The sequence below is a fragment of the Stenella coeruleoalba genome, assembly GCF_951394435.1.
Source record: "Stenella coeruleoalba genome assembly, chromosome: 4".
NCBI lineage: Eukaryota > Metazoa > Chordata > Mammalia > Artiodactyla > Delphinidae > Stenella > Stenella coeruleoalba.
Window position 1 is genome coordinate 76,530,635 of NC_137149.1, and position 17,127 is coordinate 76,547,761.

Sequence of the window (17,127 nt, forward strand, 5' to 3'; positions counted from 1 at the left end):
GTGATGTGATCAGTTTGAATTTTAGAAAAATTCAATCTAGTTTTAGTATGGGTCATGTCAAGACTGTTTCACAGGGTGGATGTGCTGCCTTACACCAAGGTACTAAACACAGGAAGAGAAGCAGGCCTGGGAGGGAAGATTGTAATTTTCACTTTGTATGTAGTTTTCTTGTCCATGGGACATATAGGTGGATATATCGGTGTGTAGCTCAGTAGGAAGATCTGGAGGTGTGGGTTGTATATTTGTTCATTATATTACTTAATGCCTCATGATATTTTATCATAGTCATGTGTTTACATGCTTGTCTTCTCTACTAGAGTATGAGCTCTTGAAGGCCCAGACCATTGTCTTCTTCAAGTTGATATTCCCAGGTTCAAGTAGATGTTTGTTGAATTTAATTGGAAAATCATCAAATTTGTTTCCTTGAAGTTACTTTTTAAATCTCCCAATATTCCTTAACTTCAAATGCTATTAGCTCTGTGACCTCTGGATATATTCCTCTTGCCAATTTTACCTTCCAACTTCGGCAGCAAAAACAAGGGAGCTGGAGGATGTAAAGTTGTATGGACTCACTGAATCTTGCAGATGCTGCTTCTGAGACCTGCAGATAGAGCAGGATGCAAGCCTAGCTCAGCCATTTGAAAGCTCTCTAGTCTTTGACCTTAATTTCCTTTTCTGCAATGTAAGGATAATATTATCTTTGTTACAGAACTTTCAATTAATTAAACAAATATTTATTGGATATTAATTCTGTGTCAGGCTCTGTAATGGGAGGTGAATTTGAGTACCTGTCTCTTACAGTCTCCCGGGGAACTCCAAAATCCTTTTCTGCCAATCAGCACCTATTGGGAAGATAGCCATAAAAAGTAGCTCTTTCCTCTGAGGAAGGGTGGACAACTTGGGATAGTGAGCTTTTGATTGATATGGGGGACCAGTAAAGCCATTTATGCCACCATAAATTTCTTTAATAAACTGTTTTGTTTCATTATCACCACAACTACATTGTGAAATAAGCCAAAATTTTAAAGGAAAGGTTTTGAACTGTATGTATCCTATGAACAATGGATAGGCTTTGTAGAATTTTAAGCCAGGGAGAAAAATACCCACATTTACCTTTGAACAAGATCCCTCAGCCTGCAGAATGGAGAATGGACAAGATTTAATGCAGGGGACAAGACAGAAGGTACTGCAGGTCCCCAGTGGAATTTTATAGTGATTTGGACTAAGGTAATGGCAGTAGAATGGACAGAAAAGGGTAATCAAGAAATATTTAGAAAATGTAATCAAATGTATTGGGGAATAGCTTGGATATAGATGGGTGTTAAGGGAGAAGGAGTCGTTTAAAAGTATTACTCTTGAGCACTGGATGGTAGGAATAAACAACACAGAAGGAAGAGCAAGTTTACTCAGAAGATGATGAGTTTGGTTCAAACAGCATCAATTTTATGTGTCTGGGATGCATGAAATTGAAGATGCTAAGGAAGCAGGATTTAAGTGTCTGGATTAACTCTATAATATTCTGAGTTTCCATACAGCAGTGCTATTACTCGGGACAGCTTGATGAATTTGATGATGCCTAAGAAGAAGAACCAGGTATCCACAAGGAGGGCCAGAGCCCTGTAGGTTGCTGATTTCAATACTTTCATTGCTCTTCCTTGGGCAGATGGGTGGCTGTGTTACCAGGTGCATGCCTGATGGCTCACAGAGACCACTAGACTGGGAATGGGCTTAACTAGCTGTTTTTTTCCAACTTCAGAATCAGGACAACCAATGAGAATTTTAACTTGGATAATCCAGAATCCCAATAGCACAAGAGCCTAATCTGGAAACATATAAGCCATTTCATCTTAACGGTCTATGTTTATTTATAGGACTTTTGTGTCACACACGTGATTATATGACATAACTATGTCTTATCAATCCTTTAAAAGAGATTTCTTGTCATTTTCTGCTCCCTTTTATTGCCATATATATTGCAGACTTCCTGTATGTTATAAAAGAACATTGTAGATGAAACACAGTGGTCCTTATATATTTGGTTAGTATTATATATTCTTGCCATTCTTAATCTTCCCATTTGTATAAGGTGACTAATTTGAGAAGGCAAAACGTGCAATCAGAACTTAAAAATGGTGATAATTACTCCTCTTGTATAGGAGTAAAGCACTATCCATTCTGAAAACTGAGTGCAATTACACAGCAGTATCAGGGGACAAATATGTCCCATTTATAAATCAAAAGTTGATAGGTAGGCCTTTAGCACCTGTATTGAATATTAATAAGTAAGGCTTACTGTCTGAGCATTGGGCCATATTTTATTACCACATTTGCTAGCACAAGCAGGCCTACTCTTAAAAACACATCTATAAGATTCAAGGGATCGATAAAAAGATTGGAAATAATGACAATTCAAATGAGGCATGTTGTAGATTACAAGGGCCCCAGTTCTTTCTCTCTTTGTAACCACACCCTTTGCCTTGTGACTGCAGTTTCTTCTTGTCTTTGTGTGAGTTTGCCCAAATGATTTGCTTTTGGTCAATGGCATGTTAGTGGGTGTGGCATGAATGAAGACCTGAAAAATTTTTGCTCGGTTGGGTTTGCTTTACTCTACCCTTGCCTTAATTCTGTAATCCTGGGGGGAATTACTGAGGTAGGTGGAGTGGAGCCAACTCCTGAGAACCCCAGCCTAGAGCAGCGAACCCTCTGCTGACCATCAGATCCATGAGAAAAAATGATTGCTGTTTTCAGCCACTAAGTTTTTGTGTGGTTTATCAGGCAGCAATGATGTCACATTAGCTAACTAATATGGGGAATTGCAGGCTCAACAAAAAGCCCCTTGCTAATGTTAGTAATCAGTACCCTGGAGGGTAACAAGAGAGGAAAAGAGAGGGAGAGTGAAAGTGAGATTGAGAGTGAGAGAGACAGAGGGAGAAAGAGAGGGAGAGGGAGACAGAGACAGACAGACAGACACACACACACACAGAGATTGACATTGGATCAATACATAATTCAGTGCAAGAGAACACAGTTGTTTTGAGGTTAAGGTGAAGACATTGAGGAAAGTCAAAGGCTTGGCACATGAGAAACAGAAACATGAGTGCATATAGAAAAAAAGATTCAAGAGGACTTGAGGTCAAGGAACATAACCAATCAATCACCAATTTGTGAATGGCCTGGACAGCAGGAGTCCCTTAGGAGGGCTAGAATTTTAATCTTCCCTTTCTCTGCCCTCTGTCTCACTTCAGACCCTGAGACAGTTGTCCTCCTGGCATAATTTGGTCCCCTACCCCACTCCAAGAGACATCTGGCAATGACTAGAGATATTTTTGATTGTCATGACTTGGGGGATCAGTGCTACTGGCATACAGTGGGTAGAGGCCAGCAATGCTGCAAGACGTTCCACAGTGCACAAAGACAGCTCCCAACAACAAAGAATTATCCAGTCTACAAAATGTCTGTAGTGCCAAGTTTGAGAAATCTTGCTGTAAGATAAAACTGGTGTAGCTTGGCCCTATGAAATTCCAGAAGCATAACCAAGAAAGAAGATGGAGCAGAAGTCATACACCATTTATTTTTGAGGACCTTCCAGGTACCAGACCCTCTACTAGACACTAGTTACAAGGATGAGAAAATTACTTTTCTTGTCTTCATAGAACATATGGAGAAAGCAGTGGAAGAAAGAAAGAAAAATAAAAAGTCCTAAAAATAAACATAAAATTATGAACTGCTATAAGGGAAAATATTGGGGGGCTTATGAAAGGAATTTGACTTAGTCAAGTGGGCTAGAGAAGATTTTAACAATGGTAGTATTTTAACTGGTACCTAAAGGATGAGTTGTAGCTAACTCAGTAAGAAAGACTTGGAGAGCCACTTCGGTAGAGGGAACAGCATGTGCAAAGGCACTGGAGCTGGAGGGGCCACTGCATTTGGAGAAGTGGAGGCAAGTCAGTGCTGCTGAAGAATCTAAAACCAGGACAAGGTCGTTGATGGAAGAGGCAGGTAGGGTCCGGATAATGCAGAGTTTTGTAGGCCTTTTTGAAGATTTTGATCCTTGTTCCAAGACTAATAATGAGTCACTAAAGGATTTAAAGGAATGATATGATTATATTTGTATTTTAGAAAGATGGCTTTGATTACCTAGGAGATAAAGGTTTGGGGTAGCGGGAGGAGAAATAACCAGGAAATGAAGGATTGGTCCTTTTTACGAATGGCTGATAGTGCAAGTCCCTGGTATTTCACCCACAGATGAGGCAATCCATTTGAGGTGACTGAAAGAAAACTAGAAGCTGGGGAAGGGGCTGACACATGTAGGCAAGTGAGTAAGAGCCTCCCAGTAACAGGGGGCACTGGACAGGGCTCTCGGTGTTATAGGTAAATTAAGTGGGCAAAACCTCTCTTACCCACAGGAGTGAGTGGAGAAGCTCTAACTAGTACTTGTTCCCTTTAACCTGCAGGTACTAGCTAATTTATGTGGGGCAAGTGAGTCACTCCAAGCAACCTAGCTGTCCTGACCGACTTCATGTTAGAGACCAATAGAGATGTCTGTTTTACCCAACGTCTTTCCCTGTCGCCTCCTTTCTTCTCTTTCAGGGACTTTCATGCACTGACAGTGCTCCCTATCCACTCTCATCCATGTCTTTACATAACACATTTTCCATACAGTCCTCAGGTCAATTTATTTAAATAAACAGATATTAAGAGCCTATTATGTGCCTAAAGTAATAATCTATGTTCAGTGTCTGTTTTACTAGCAACAGGACTTTGGTAAATTTACTGACTGACTCTCAGCCTCAGTTTCTTCTTCTGTAATATGGGGATAAAAATAATATTACTACTTCATTGGGATGTTGGGAGGACTAAAAAATTTAGTGGTATAAAAACAGTGCCGGGGACCTTCAAGATGGCGGAGCAGTAAGATGTGGAGATCACCTTCCTCCCCACAAATACATCAAAAATACATCTACACGTAGAACAACTCCTACAGAACACCTACTGAATGCTGGCAGAAGACCTCAGACGTCCCAAAAGTCAAGAAACTCCCCATGTACCTGGGCAGGGCAAAAGAAAAAAGAAGAAACAGAGACAAAAGAATAGGGACGGAACCCGCACCAGTGGGAGGGAGCTGTGAAGGAGGAGAAGTTTCCACACACTAGGAAGACCCTTCACTGGTGGAGACGGCTGGTGGGCATGGGGGAAGCTTCGGAGCCACAGAGGAGAGTGCAGCAACGGGGGTGTGGAGGGCAAAGCGGAGAGATTCCCGCACAGAGGATTGATGCCAACCGGCAATCACCAGCCCGAGAGGCTTGTCTGCTCACCCGCCAGGGTGGGCTGGGGCTGAGAGCTGAAGCTCGGGCTTTGGAGCTCGGATCCCAGGGAGAGGACGGGGGTTGGCTGCGTGAACACAGCCTGAAGCGGGCTAGTACGCCACACCTAGCAGGGAGGGAGTCTGGGAAAACGTCTGGACTTGCTGAAGAGGCAAGAGACAATGGCTTTGAGGTGCGCGAGGAGAGGGGATTCAGAGCATCACCTAAATGAGCTCCAGACACGGGCGCAAGCCGCAGCTAACAGCGCGGACACCAGAGACTGACGTGAAACACTAAGTCTGCTGCTGCGGCCACCAAGAAGCCTGTGTGCGAGCACAGGTCACTATCCACACCTCCCCTGCCGGGAGCCTGTGCAGCTCACCACTACCAGGGTCCCGTGATCCAGGGACAACTTCCCCGGGAGAACACACAGCGTGCCTCAGGCTGTTGCAACGTCACGCCAACCTCTGCCACTGCAGGCTTGCCCCGCATTCCGTACCCTTCCCTCCCCTTGGCCTGAGTGAGCCAGAGCCTCCTAATCAGCTGCTCCTTTAACCCTATCCTGTCTGGGTGGGGAACAGATGCCCTCAGGTGACCTACGCACCAAGGTGGGGCCAAATCCAGGAGCTGTGCAAACAAAGAAGAGAAAGAGATATTTCTCCCAGCAGCCTCAGGAGCAGCGGATTAAATCTCCACAGTCAACTTGATGTACCCTGTATCTGTGGAATACCTGACTAGACAAAGAATCATCCCAAAATTGAGGTAGTGGACTTTGTGAGCAGCTGTAGACTTGGGGTTTACTTTCTGCATCTAATTTGTTTCTGGTTTTATGTTTATCTTAGTTTAGCATTTAGAGCTTATTATCATTGATACATTTGTTTATTAATTTGGTTGCTCTCTTTCTTTATATATATATATATACATATATATATATATATATATATACATTTACTTTTTCTCTTTTTGTGAGTGTGTATGTGTTTTGTTCTTTGTGTGATTTTGTCTGTATAGCTTTGCTTTCACCATTTGTCCTAGGGTTCTGTCGGGTTTTTTTTTTTAGGTAGTTTTTGGTGCCTGTTATCATTGGTGCACTTGTTTTTTGGTTTGGTTGCTCTCTTCTTTCTTTCTTTAATTGCTTTTTAATTTTTTTATTTTTAATAGCTTTTTATTTTAATAGCTTTATTTTATTTTTATTTATTTATTTTCATTCATTTTCTCCCCTTTCTTCTGAGCCGTGTGGCTGACATGGTCTTGGTGCTTCAGCCAGGTGTCAGGCCTGAGCCTCTGAGGTGGGAGAGCCAAGTTCAGGACATTGGTCCACCAGAAACATCCCAGCCCCATGTAATATCAAATGCCCAAAGCTCTCCCAGAGATCTACATCCCAAGGCTAAGACCCAGCTCCACTCAACGACCAGCAAGATTCAGTGCTGGACAGCCTATGCCAAACAACTAGTGACACAGGAACACAACCCCACCCAATAGCAGAGAGGCTGCCTAAAATCATCATAAGTTCACAGACACCCCAAAACATACCACTGGATGCGGTCCTGCCCACCAGAAAGAAAAGATCCAGCCTCATCCACCAGAACACAGGCACCAGTCCCCTCCACCAGGAAGCCTACACAACCCACTGAACCAACCTTACCCACTGGGGGCAGACACCAAAAACAACGGGAACTATGAACCTGCAGCCTGCGAAAAGGAGACCCCAAACACAGTAAGTTAAGCAAAATGAGAAAACAGAGAAACACACAGCAGATGAAGGAGCAAGGTAAAAACCCACCAGACCAAACAAATGAAGAGGAAGTAGGCAGTCTACCTGAAAAAGAATTCAGAGTAATGATAGTAAAGATGATCCAACATCTTGGAAATAGAATGGAGAAAATACAAGAAACGTTTAACAAGGACCTAGAAGAACTAAAGAGCAAACAAACAAAGATGAACAACACAATAAATGAAATTAAAAATTCTCTAGAAGGAATCAATAGCAGATTAACTGAGGCAGAAGAACAGATAAGTGACCTGGAAGATAAAATAGTGGAAATAACTACCACAGAGCAGAATATAGAAAAAAGAATGAAAAGAATTGAGGACAGTCTCAGAGACCTCTGGGACAACATTAAACACACCAACATTCGAATTATAGGGATACCAGAAGAAGAAGAGAAAAAGAAAGGGACTGAAAAAATATTTGAAGAGATTATAGTTGAAAACTTCCCTAATATGGGGAAGGAAATAGGCAATCAACTCCAGGAAACGCAGAGAGTCTCATACAGGATAAATCCAAGGAGAAACATGCCAAGACACATATCACTCAAACTATCAAAAGTTAACTACAAAGAAAAAATATTAAAAGCAGCATGGGAAAAACAACAAATAACATATAAGGGAATCCCCTTAAGGTTAACAGCTGATCTCTCAGCAGAAACTCGGCAAGCCAGAAGGGAGTGGCAAAACATATTTGAAGTGATGAAAGGGAAAAACCTACAACCAAGATTACTCTACCCAGCAAAGATCTCATTCAGATTCGACACAGAAATTAAAACCTTTACAGACAAGCAAAAGAATTCAGCACCACCAAACTAGCTTTCCAACAAATGCTAAAGGAACTTCTCTAGGCGGGAAACACAAGAGAAGGAAAAGACCTACAAAAACAAACCCAAAACAATTAAGAAAATGGTAATGGGAACATACATATTGATAATTACCTTAAATGTAAATGGATTAAATGCTCCCACCAAAAGACATAGACTGGCTGAATGGATACAAAAACAAGACCCATGTATATGCTGTCTACAAGAGACCCACGGACCCATACAGACTGAAAGTGAGGAAATGGAAAAGGATATTCCATGCAGATGGAAATCAAAAGAAACGTGGAGTAGCAATTCTCATATCAGACAAAATAGACTTTAAAATAAAGACTATTACAAGAGACAAAGAAGAACACTACATAATGATCAAGAGATCAATCCAAGAGGAAGATATAACATTTATTTATGCACCCACCATAGGAGCACCTCAATGCACTAGGCAAATGCTAACAGCCATAAAAGGGGAAATTGACAGTAACATAATCATAGTAGGGGACTTTAACACCTCACTTTCAGCAATGCACAGATCATCCAAAATGAAAATAAATAAGGAAACACAAGCTTTAAATGATACATTAAACAAGATGGACTTAATTTATATTTATAGGACATTCCATCCCAAAACAACAGAATACACATTTTTCTCAAGTGCTCATGGAACATTCTCCAGGATAGATCATATCTTGGGTAACAAACCAAGCCTTGGTAAATTTAAGAAAATTGAAATCGTATCAAGTATCTTTTCTGACCACAATCCTATGAGACTAGATATCAATTAAAGGAAAAAATCTGTAAAAAATACAAACACGTGGAGGCTAAACAATACACTACTAAATAACCAAGAGATCACTGAAGAAATCAAAGATGAAATAAAAAAATTCCTAGAAACAAATGACAATGAAAACACCATGACCCAAAAACCTAAGGGATGCTCCAAAAGCAGTTCTATGAGGGAAGTTTATAGCAATACAGTCCTACCTCATGAAACAAGAAACATCTCAAATAAACAACCTAACCTTACACCTAAAGCAATTAGAGAAAGAAGAACAAAACCTCCCCAAAAGTTAGCAGAAGGAAAAAAATCATAGAGATCAGATCAGAAATAAATGAAAAATAAATGAAGGAAACGATAGCAAAGATCAATAAAAGTAAAAGCTAGTTCTTTGAGAAGATAAATAAAATTGATAAACCATTAGCCAGATTCATCAAGAATAAAAAGGAGAAAACTCAAATCAACAGAATTAGAAATGAAAAAGAAGTAGCAACTGACAGTGCAGAAATAAAAAGGATCATGAGAGATTACTACAAGCAACTGTATGCTAATAAAATGGACCTCCTGGAAGAAATGGACAAATTCATAGAAAAGCACAACCTTCCGAGACTGAACCAGGAAGAAATAGAAAATATGAACAGACTAATCACAAGCACTGAAATTGAATCTGTAATTAAACATCTTCCAACAAACAAAAGCCCAGGACCAGATGGCTTCTCAGTCTATCTCTTCTTGTGGCCCTCTTTTCAACAGACATTTTCTTCATTCTGAACAGCGTGGCAGTCCATGAACAAGGCACTCCTTCTCTCACCCCTAGCCTTTGAAAATGTGCCTCTGACATTTTTCTTCTTTCTTTGACAGAGACTTAATGGCAACTTCCTTACTTAAGACGTGGAAACCTGGGGAAACAGGCAAAATGCAAAAATTCACCCCATAGCATTCTCATTTCTTTTTTTGTTTTTTTATTAGTCATCCATTTTATACACATCTGTGTATACATGTGAAACCCAATCTCCCAAATCATCACACAACCAGCTACACCCCCCGCCCCTTTCCCCCTTGGTGTCCATACGTTTGTTCTCTACATCTGTGTCTCAATTTCTGACCTGCAAACTGGTTCATCTGTACTATTTTTCTAGGTTCCACATATATGCCTTAATATACAATATTTGTTTTTCTCTTTCTCATTACTTCACTCTGTATGACAGTCTCTAGATTCATGCGTGTCTCTACAAATGACCCAATTTTGTTCCTTTTTATGGCTGAGTAATATTCTGTTGTATATATGTACCACATTTCTTTATCCATTTGTCTGTCAATGGGCATTTAGGTTGCTTCCATGACCTGCTATTGTAAATAGTGCTGCAGTGAACATTGGGGTGCATGTGTCTTTTTGAATTATGGTTTTCTCTGGGTATATGCCCAGTAGTGGGATTGCTGGGTCACATGGTAATTTTATTTTTAGTTTTTTAAGGAACCTCCATACAGTTCTCCGTAGTGGCTGTATCAATTTACATTCCCACCACCAGTGCAAGAGGGTTCCCTTTTCTTCACACCCTCTCCAGCATTTGTTGTTTGTAGATTTTCTGATGATGCCCATTCTGACTGGTGTGAGGTGATACCTCATTATAGTTTTGATTTGCATTTCTCTAATAATTAGTGATGTTGAGCAGCTTTTCATGTGCTTCTTGGCCATCTGTATGTTTTTTTTAGAGAAATATGTATTTAGGTCTTCTACCTAATTTTGGATCAGATTGTTTGTTTTTTTTAATATTGAGCTGCATGAGCTATTTATATGTTTTGGAGATTAATCCTTTGTCCATTGATTCATTTGCCAATATTTTCTCCCATTCTGAGGGGTGTCTTTTCGTCTTGTTTATGTTTTCCTTTGCTGTGCAAAAGCTTTGAAGTTTCATTAGGTCCCATTTGGTTAGTTTTGTTTTTATTTCCATTACTCTAGGAGGTAGATCAAAAAAGATGTTGCTGTGATTTACGTCAAAGAGTGTTCTTCCTATGTTTTCCTCTAAGAGTTTTATAGTGTCTGGCCTTACATTTAGGTCTCTAATCCATTTTGAGTTTATTTTTGTGTATCCTTTTAGGGAGTGTTCTAATTTCAATCTTTCACATGTAGCTGTCCAGTTTTCCCAGCACCACTTATTGAAGAGACTGTCTTTTCTCCATTGTATATCCTTGCCTCCTTTGTCATAGATTAGTTGGCCATAGATGTGTGGGTTTTTCTCTGGGCTTTCTATCTTGTTCTGTTGTTCTATATTTCTGTTTTTGTGCCAGTACCATATTGTCTTGATTACTGTAGCTTTGTAGTATAGTCTGAAGTCAGGGAGTCTGATTCCTCCAGCTCCGCTTTTTTCCCTCAAGACTGCTTGGCTATTGGGGGTCTTTTGTGTTTCCATACAAATTTTAAGATTTTTTGTTCTAGTTCTGTAAAAAATGCCATTGGTAATTTGATTGAATTGAATTGAATCTATAGATTGTTTTTGGTAGTATAGTCATTTTCACAATATTGATTCTTCCAATCCAAGAACATGGTATCTCTCTCCATCTGTTGGTATCTTCTTTAACTTCTTTCATCAGTATCTTATAGTTTTCTGCATACAGGTCTTTTGTCTCCTTAGGTAGGTATATCCCTAGCTATTTTATTCTTTTTGTTGAAGTGGTAAGTGGGAGTGTTTCCTTAATTTCTCTTTCAGATTTTTCATCATTAGTATATAGGAATGCACGAGATTTCTGTGCATTAATTTTGTCCCCTGCAACTTTACCAAAGTCATTGATTAGCTCTAGTTTTATGGTGGCATCTTTAGGATTCTCTATGTATAGTATCATATCATCTGCAAACAGTGACAATTTTACTTCTTCTATTCCAGTTTGTATTCCTTTTATCTCTTTTTCTTCTCTGATTGCCATGGCTAGGACTTCCAAAACTATGTTGAATAATAGTGGTGAGAGAGTGGACATCCTTGTCTTGTTCCTGATCTTAAGGAAATGCTTTCAGTTTTTCACCATTGAGAATGATGTTTGCTTGGTTTTGTCGTATATGGCCTTTATTATGTTGAGGTAGGTTCCCTCTATGCCCACTTTTTGGAGAGTTTTTATCATAAATAGGTGTTGAATTTTGTCAAAAGCTTTTTCTGCATCTACTGAGATGATCATATGGTTTTTATTCTTCAATTTGTTAATATGGTGTATCACATTGATTGATTTGCATATATTGAAGAATCCTTGCCTCCCTGGGGTAAATCCCACTTGATCACGGTGTATGATCCTTTTTACGTGTTGTTGGATTCTGTTTGCTAGTATTTTCTTGAGGATTTTGCATCTATATTCATCAATGATATTGGTCTGTAATTTTTTTTTTTTTTGGAGTAACTTTGTCTGGTTTTGGTATCAGGGTGATGATGGCCTCATAGAATGCGTTTGGGAGTGTTCTTTGCTCTGCAATTTTTTGGAACAGTTTCAGGAGGATGGCTGTTAGCTCTTCTGTAAATGTTTGATAGAATTCACTTGTCAAGCCATCTGGTCCTGGACTTTTGTTTGTTGGAAGATTTTTAATCACAGTTTCAATTTCATTACTTGTGATTCGTGTGTTCATATTTTCTATTTCTTCCTGGTTCAGTCTTGGAAGGTTATACCTTTCTAAGAATTTTTCCGTTTCTTCCAGGTTGTCCATTTTGTTGGCGTAGAGTTGCTTGTAGTAGTCTCTTAGGATGCTTTATATTTCTGCAATGTCTATTGTAACTTCTCCTTTTTCATTTGTAATTTTATTGATTTGAGTCCTCTCCCTCTTTTTCTTGATGAGTCTGGCTAAAGGTTTATCAATTTTGTTTATCTTCTCAAAGAACCAGCTCTTACTTTTATTGATCTTTGCTACTGTTTTCTTTGTTTCTATTTCATTTATTTCTGCTCTGATCTTTCTGATTTCTTTCCTTCTGCTAACTTTGAGTTTTGTTTGTTCTTCTTTCTCTAGTTCCTTTAGGCGTAAGGTTATATTGTTTATTTGAGATTTTTCTTGTTTTTTGAGGTAGGCTTGTATTGCTATAAACTTCCCTCTTAGAACTGCTTTTGCTGCATTCCATAGGTTTTGGATCATCGTGTTTTCATTGTCATTTGTCTCTAGGTATTTTTTGATTTCCTCTTTGATTTCTTCAGTGATCTCTTGGTTATTTGGTAACGTATTTTTTAGCCTCCATGTGTTTGTGTTTTTTATGTTTTTTCCCCTGTAATTGATTTCTAATCTCATAGCATTGTGGTTAGAAAAGGTGCTTGATATGATTTCAATTTTATTAAATTTGCTGAGGCTTGATTTGTGACCCAAGATGTGATCCATCCTGGAGAATGTTCTGTGCGCACTTGAGAAGAAAGTGTAATCCGCTGTTTTTGGATGTAATGTCCTATAAATATCAATTAAATCTATCTGGTCTATTGTGTCATTTAAAGCTTGTGTTTCCTTCTTAATATTCTGTTTGGATGATCTGTTCATTGGTGTAAGTGAGGTGTTGAAGTTCCCAACTGTGTTACTGTCTATTTCCTCTTTTATAGGTGGTAGCAGTTGCCTTATGTATTGAGGTGCTCCTATGGTGGGTGCGTATATATTTATAATTGTTATATCTTCTTCTTGGGTTGATCACTTGATCATTATGTAGTGTCCTTCCTTGTCTCTTGTAACATTCTTTATTTTAAAGTCTATTTTATCTGATATGAGTATTGCTACTGCACCTTTCTTTTGATTTCCATTTGCTTGGAATATCTTTTTCCATCCCCTCACTTTCAGTCTGTATGTGTCCCTAGGTCTGAAGTGGGTCTCTTGTAGACAGTATATATATGTGTCTTTTTTCTGTACTCATTCAGGAAGCCTGTGTCTTTTGGTTGGAGCATTTAATCCATTCACATTTAAGGTAAGTATCAATATGTATGTTCCTATTAACATTTTCTTAATTGTTTTGGGTTTCTTTTTTTAGGTACTTTCCTTCTCTTGTGTTTCCCACTTAGAGAAGTTCCTTTAGCATTTGTTGTAGAGCTGGTTTGGTGGTGCTGAATTCTCTTAGCTTTTGCTTGTCTGTAAGCTTTTGATTTCTCCGTCGAATCTGAATGAAATCCTTGCCAGGCAGAGTAATCTTGGTTATAGAATCTTCCCTTTTATCACTTTAAGTATATCATGCTACTCCCTTCTGGCTTGTAGAGTTTCTGCTGAGTAATCACCTGTTAACCTTATGGGAGTTCCCTTGTATGTTATTTGTCATTTTTCCCTTGTGTTTTCAATAATTTTTCTTTGTTTTTAATTTTTGCCAATTTGATTACTCTGTGTCTTGGCATGTTTCTCCTTGTGTTTTTCCTGTATGGGACTCTCTGTGCTTCCTGGAATTGGGTGGCTTTTTCGTTTCCCATATTAGGGCAGTCTTCGACTCTAGTCTCTTCAGATATTTTCTCGGGTCTTTTCTCTCTCTCTTCTCCTTCTGGGACCCCTATAATGTGAATATTGTTGCGTTTAATGTTGTCCCAGAGGTCTCTTAGGCTGTCTTCATTTCTTTTCATTCTTTTTTCTTTATTCTGTTCTGCAGCAGTGAATCCACCATTCTGTCTTCCAGATCACTTATCTGTTCTTCTCCTATTGATTCCTTCTAGTGTAGTTTTCATTTCATTTATTTTATTGTTCATCTCTGTTTGTTTGTTCTTTAATTCTAGGTATTTTTAAACATTTGTTGCATCTTCTCGATGTTTGCCTCCATTCTTTTTCCAAGGTCCTGGATCATCTTCACTGTCATTATTCTGAATTCCTTTTCTGGAAGTTTGCCTATCTCCATCCAGTTCATTTAGTTGTCTTTCTGGGGTTTTATCTTGTTCCTTCATCTGGTACATAGCCCTCTGCCTTTTCATCTTGTCCATCTTTCTGTGAATGTGGTTTTTGTTCCACAGGCTGCAGGATCGTAGTTCTTCTTGTTTCTGCTGTCTGACATCTGGTGGATGAGGCTGTCCAAGAGACTTGTGCAAGTTTCCTCAGCATTCTCCTTTCTGAAGAGCATACATGGGAGACCATTTTCCTCCTCATGCTTTCCCTGCCATACACCCTTCCTTTTGGTGTGGGTGTGGGGATCCAATTACCTGAAGTAGTAGCATTCGAAGTTTACAAGTGATAATAAATTTTAAGGTAAATATGGACAAGCTACAAAAATACGGAATTTTAGTTTATTAAATTCTTTTAAGTTATAGGAAAAATATGAGGCATGCTTCAAATTTGTATTTTTTATTTTGAAAATACTATGCTAATAAATTCTAAAGCCACTCCATTGAGGGTTTCAGCAAAACTGCGATCAGTACATTCTCTCTGAAAGAGCAGAGTATGTAAATGCAAGTCATTCCTTAATAACCCACTCTTTGGTTATCTCAAATACAGTATCCTTGTTTCCATTTTCTAGGATAATTGATTTGCATTGTATCATAGTTCTCCTTCACATTGGATTATTAACCATCTCTATGACATGCATATAACTTCAACTGATTTTTTGTGTTTTGTTTTTTTTTTTGCTTATCAGAGACTAGAATTATTATTGGTTATTTTGGTTTTCTAAATTTCAAAGTGAACCTTCTCTCAAAGCAAACCTACTTTAGAGAGTATCTCATCTTATATTGTTTATATATATAAAAATTTCAAGAACAGTTTGTCAAGAAGCTTGATCTTTATTTTTTGGACTTAAGCTAATGGTCTGATTAAATTTATTAAATAAAGACCTTTGACAAAACAATATTAAATCTCACTACTACTTATAATTTTGATGAAGTACTTAATTCAGAAAAAATTAAAGCACCTGAAAATAAATGCTAAGACTCCTCTATGGGTCAGAAATCTAGTTAATGAGACTCAGAGAGTCCTTTCTCTAAAGGACAGTTATCCTTAAGTAGCTTAGCTAAGTAATGATCATGGGAATAATACAGTGGTCTATAAAAAGGAGTTAATTGCATTTTCTCACCTTCAGCTGAGCAGATACACATATAAAATCCAGCACTGTTTTTTTTTTTTTTCCCCTAGTGTTCAAGGTTCAAGTATCTTGGATAAAAATTCTGTGTGACTTAACGTTTGGACGTGTTCATTGATGATTAGTGTGATGTTCCTATTGTCAGGCAGTTATTTTGAATAGCTTCCACTATTGTTTTCAGTGCCATTATTGTACTTTGGGCATGTTAAGGGACTACAAGTCTAACAAAATCATAGAAGTTATGTTTTAATAGTAAATATTACCTCAGGTGGCTGGGGAAATATATACTTATGGTAGCAGTGTCTAATGGCTCTGGGCGATGGAGTACTTGAGGCACAAGAGAAGGAATCTCTCTGATCTGTAGTTGGAAGTAGGTATGTGTGGAAGGAAGGAAAATGGTGGGTCTTTACAGTGGGTTTTATTTAGTCCTGAAACTAAATAAGGAAAATTATTTTCTCTCATCTACGTAGTTTACGTTCTTCTATTTACCTGACCTAGGCCCTTTTCTTTATAAACAATGTTCCTGACCTTATGTTAACAGTGACTTTGCCCCTTCTTGTTCTGTATTATGTTACCAAACTCATATATTAATACATTAGCTGACAGCACGTACTACTATGCCCAAATGACTTTTCTTTGCCCATATTTCTCTCCAGGCTTTATAGAGGTATAGGGAAAATGTTAGTTTTCCCTGACACAATAAAAAGAAATGAAGAAGAAAGTCAAGGTATTACAGGAAGTTTCTCCTTCCCTATGAAGCTTGTCTTCATCTTCCACTGCCCATGGCTGCATTAACTAATCTTTCATTTGTGTTTACCATTGTGACTTCAATCAATTTCAATTATAATTATCATACCGATTACTGTATTTTACTAATTTTTCTTATTTTACTAATGTTTGAAGTTTCAGTGCTTGGAAATAGCACTTGGGATATATTAGGTACTCAATAACTTTTTTTTTAAATTGAAAAACCTAGTTACCTCTGGCACTAGAAATATTATTGGCACTCAAGAAATTCTTTTTAGGGCTTCCCTAGTGGCACCGTGGTTGAGAGTCCACCTGCCGATGCAGGGGACACAGGTTCGTGCCCCGGTCCGGGAAGATCCCAGATGCCGCAGAGCGGCTGGGCCCGTGAGCCATGGCTGCTGAGCCTGCGCATCCGGAGCCTGTGCTCCGCAACGGGAGAGGCCACAACAGTGAGAGGCCCGCGTTCTGCAAAAAAAAAAAAAAGAAATTCTTTAAAAAAATAATAATAACAGTAAAAATAATAACAGCTGATACCTTTTTTTCAGCAGTTACTATGTGACAGGCACTGTGCTAAACACTTTGTATGGATTTTATCATTTAAATATCATTAAATAGCCCTCTGAATTGGGTACCGGTATTCTCCCCCTATTTAAGGAAACAGAAGCACAGAGAGGCAAATATACTTCCCCCAGGTAATATACAGCTTTTCAGTAGTTGGAATTGGA

At 38.7% G+C, this 17,127-nt stretch overlaps 1 protein-coding gene across 12 annotated transcripts in view; it reads left to right on the forward strand.

Annotated features, from left to right (window-relative positions):
- The window catches only part of LOC307185259 (uncharacterized protein), a 1,189,055-nt gene that overhangs the window by 338,179 nt on the left and 833,749 nt on the right, over positions 1-17,127 (forward strand). The window contains exons 3-4 of one of the 12 annotated variants that reach the window (XM_079919222.1): positions 13,224-13,265; positions 13,533-13,579. The exons of 9 other annotated variants lie outside the window; for them this stretch is intronic. The gene's annotated coding sequence lies outside the window, so the exon portion shown is untranslated. Of the gene's footprint in view, positions 1-13,223; positions 13,266-13,532; positions 13,580-14,738; positions 14,830-17,127 lie in introns of those variants that run through there. 2 more of the 12 variants (XM_079919221.1, XM_079919225.1) reach the window with 2 other exon arrangements.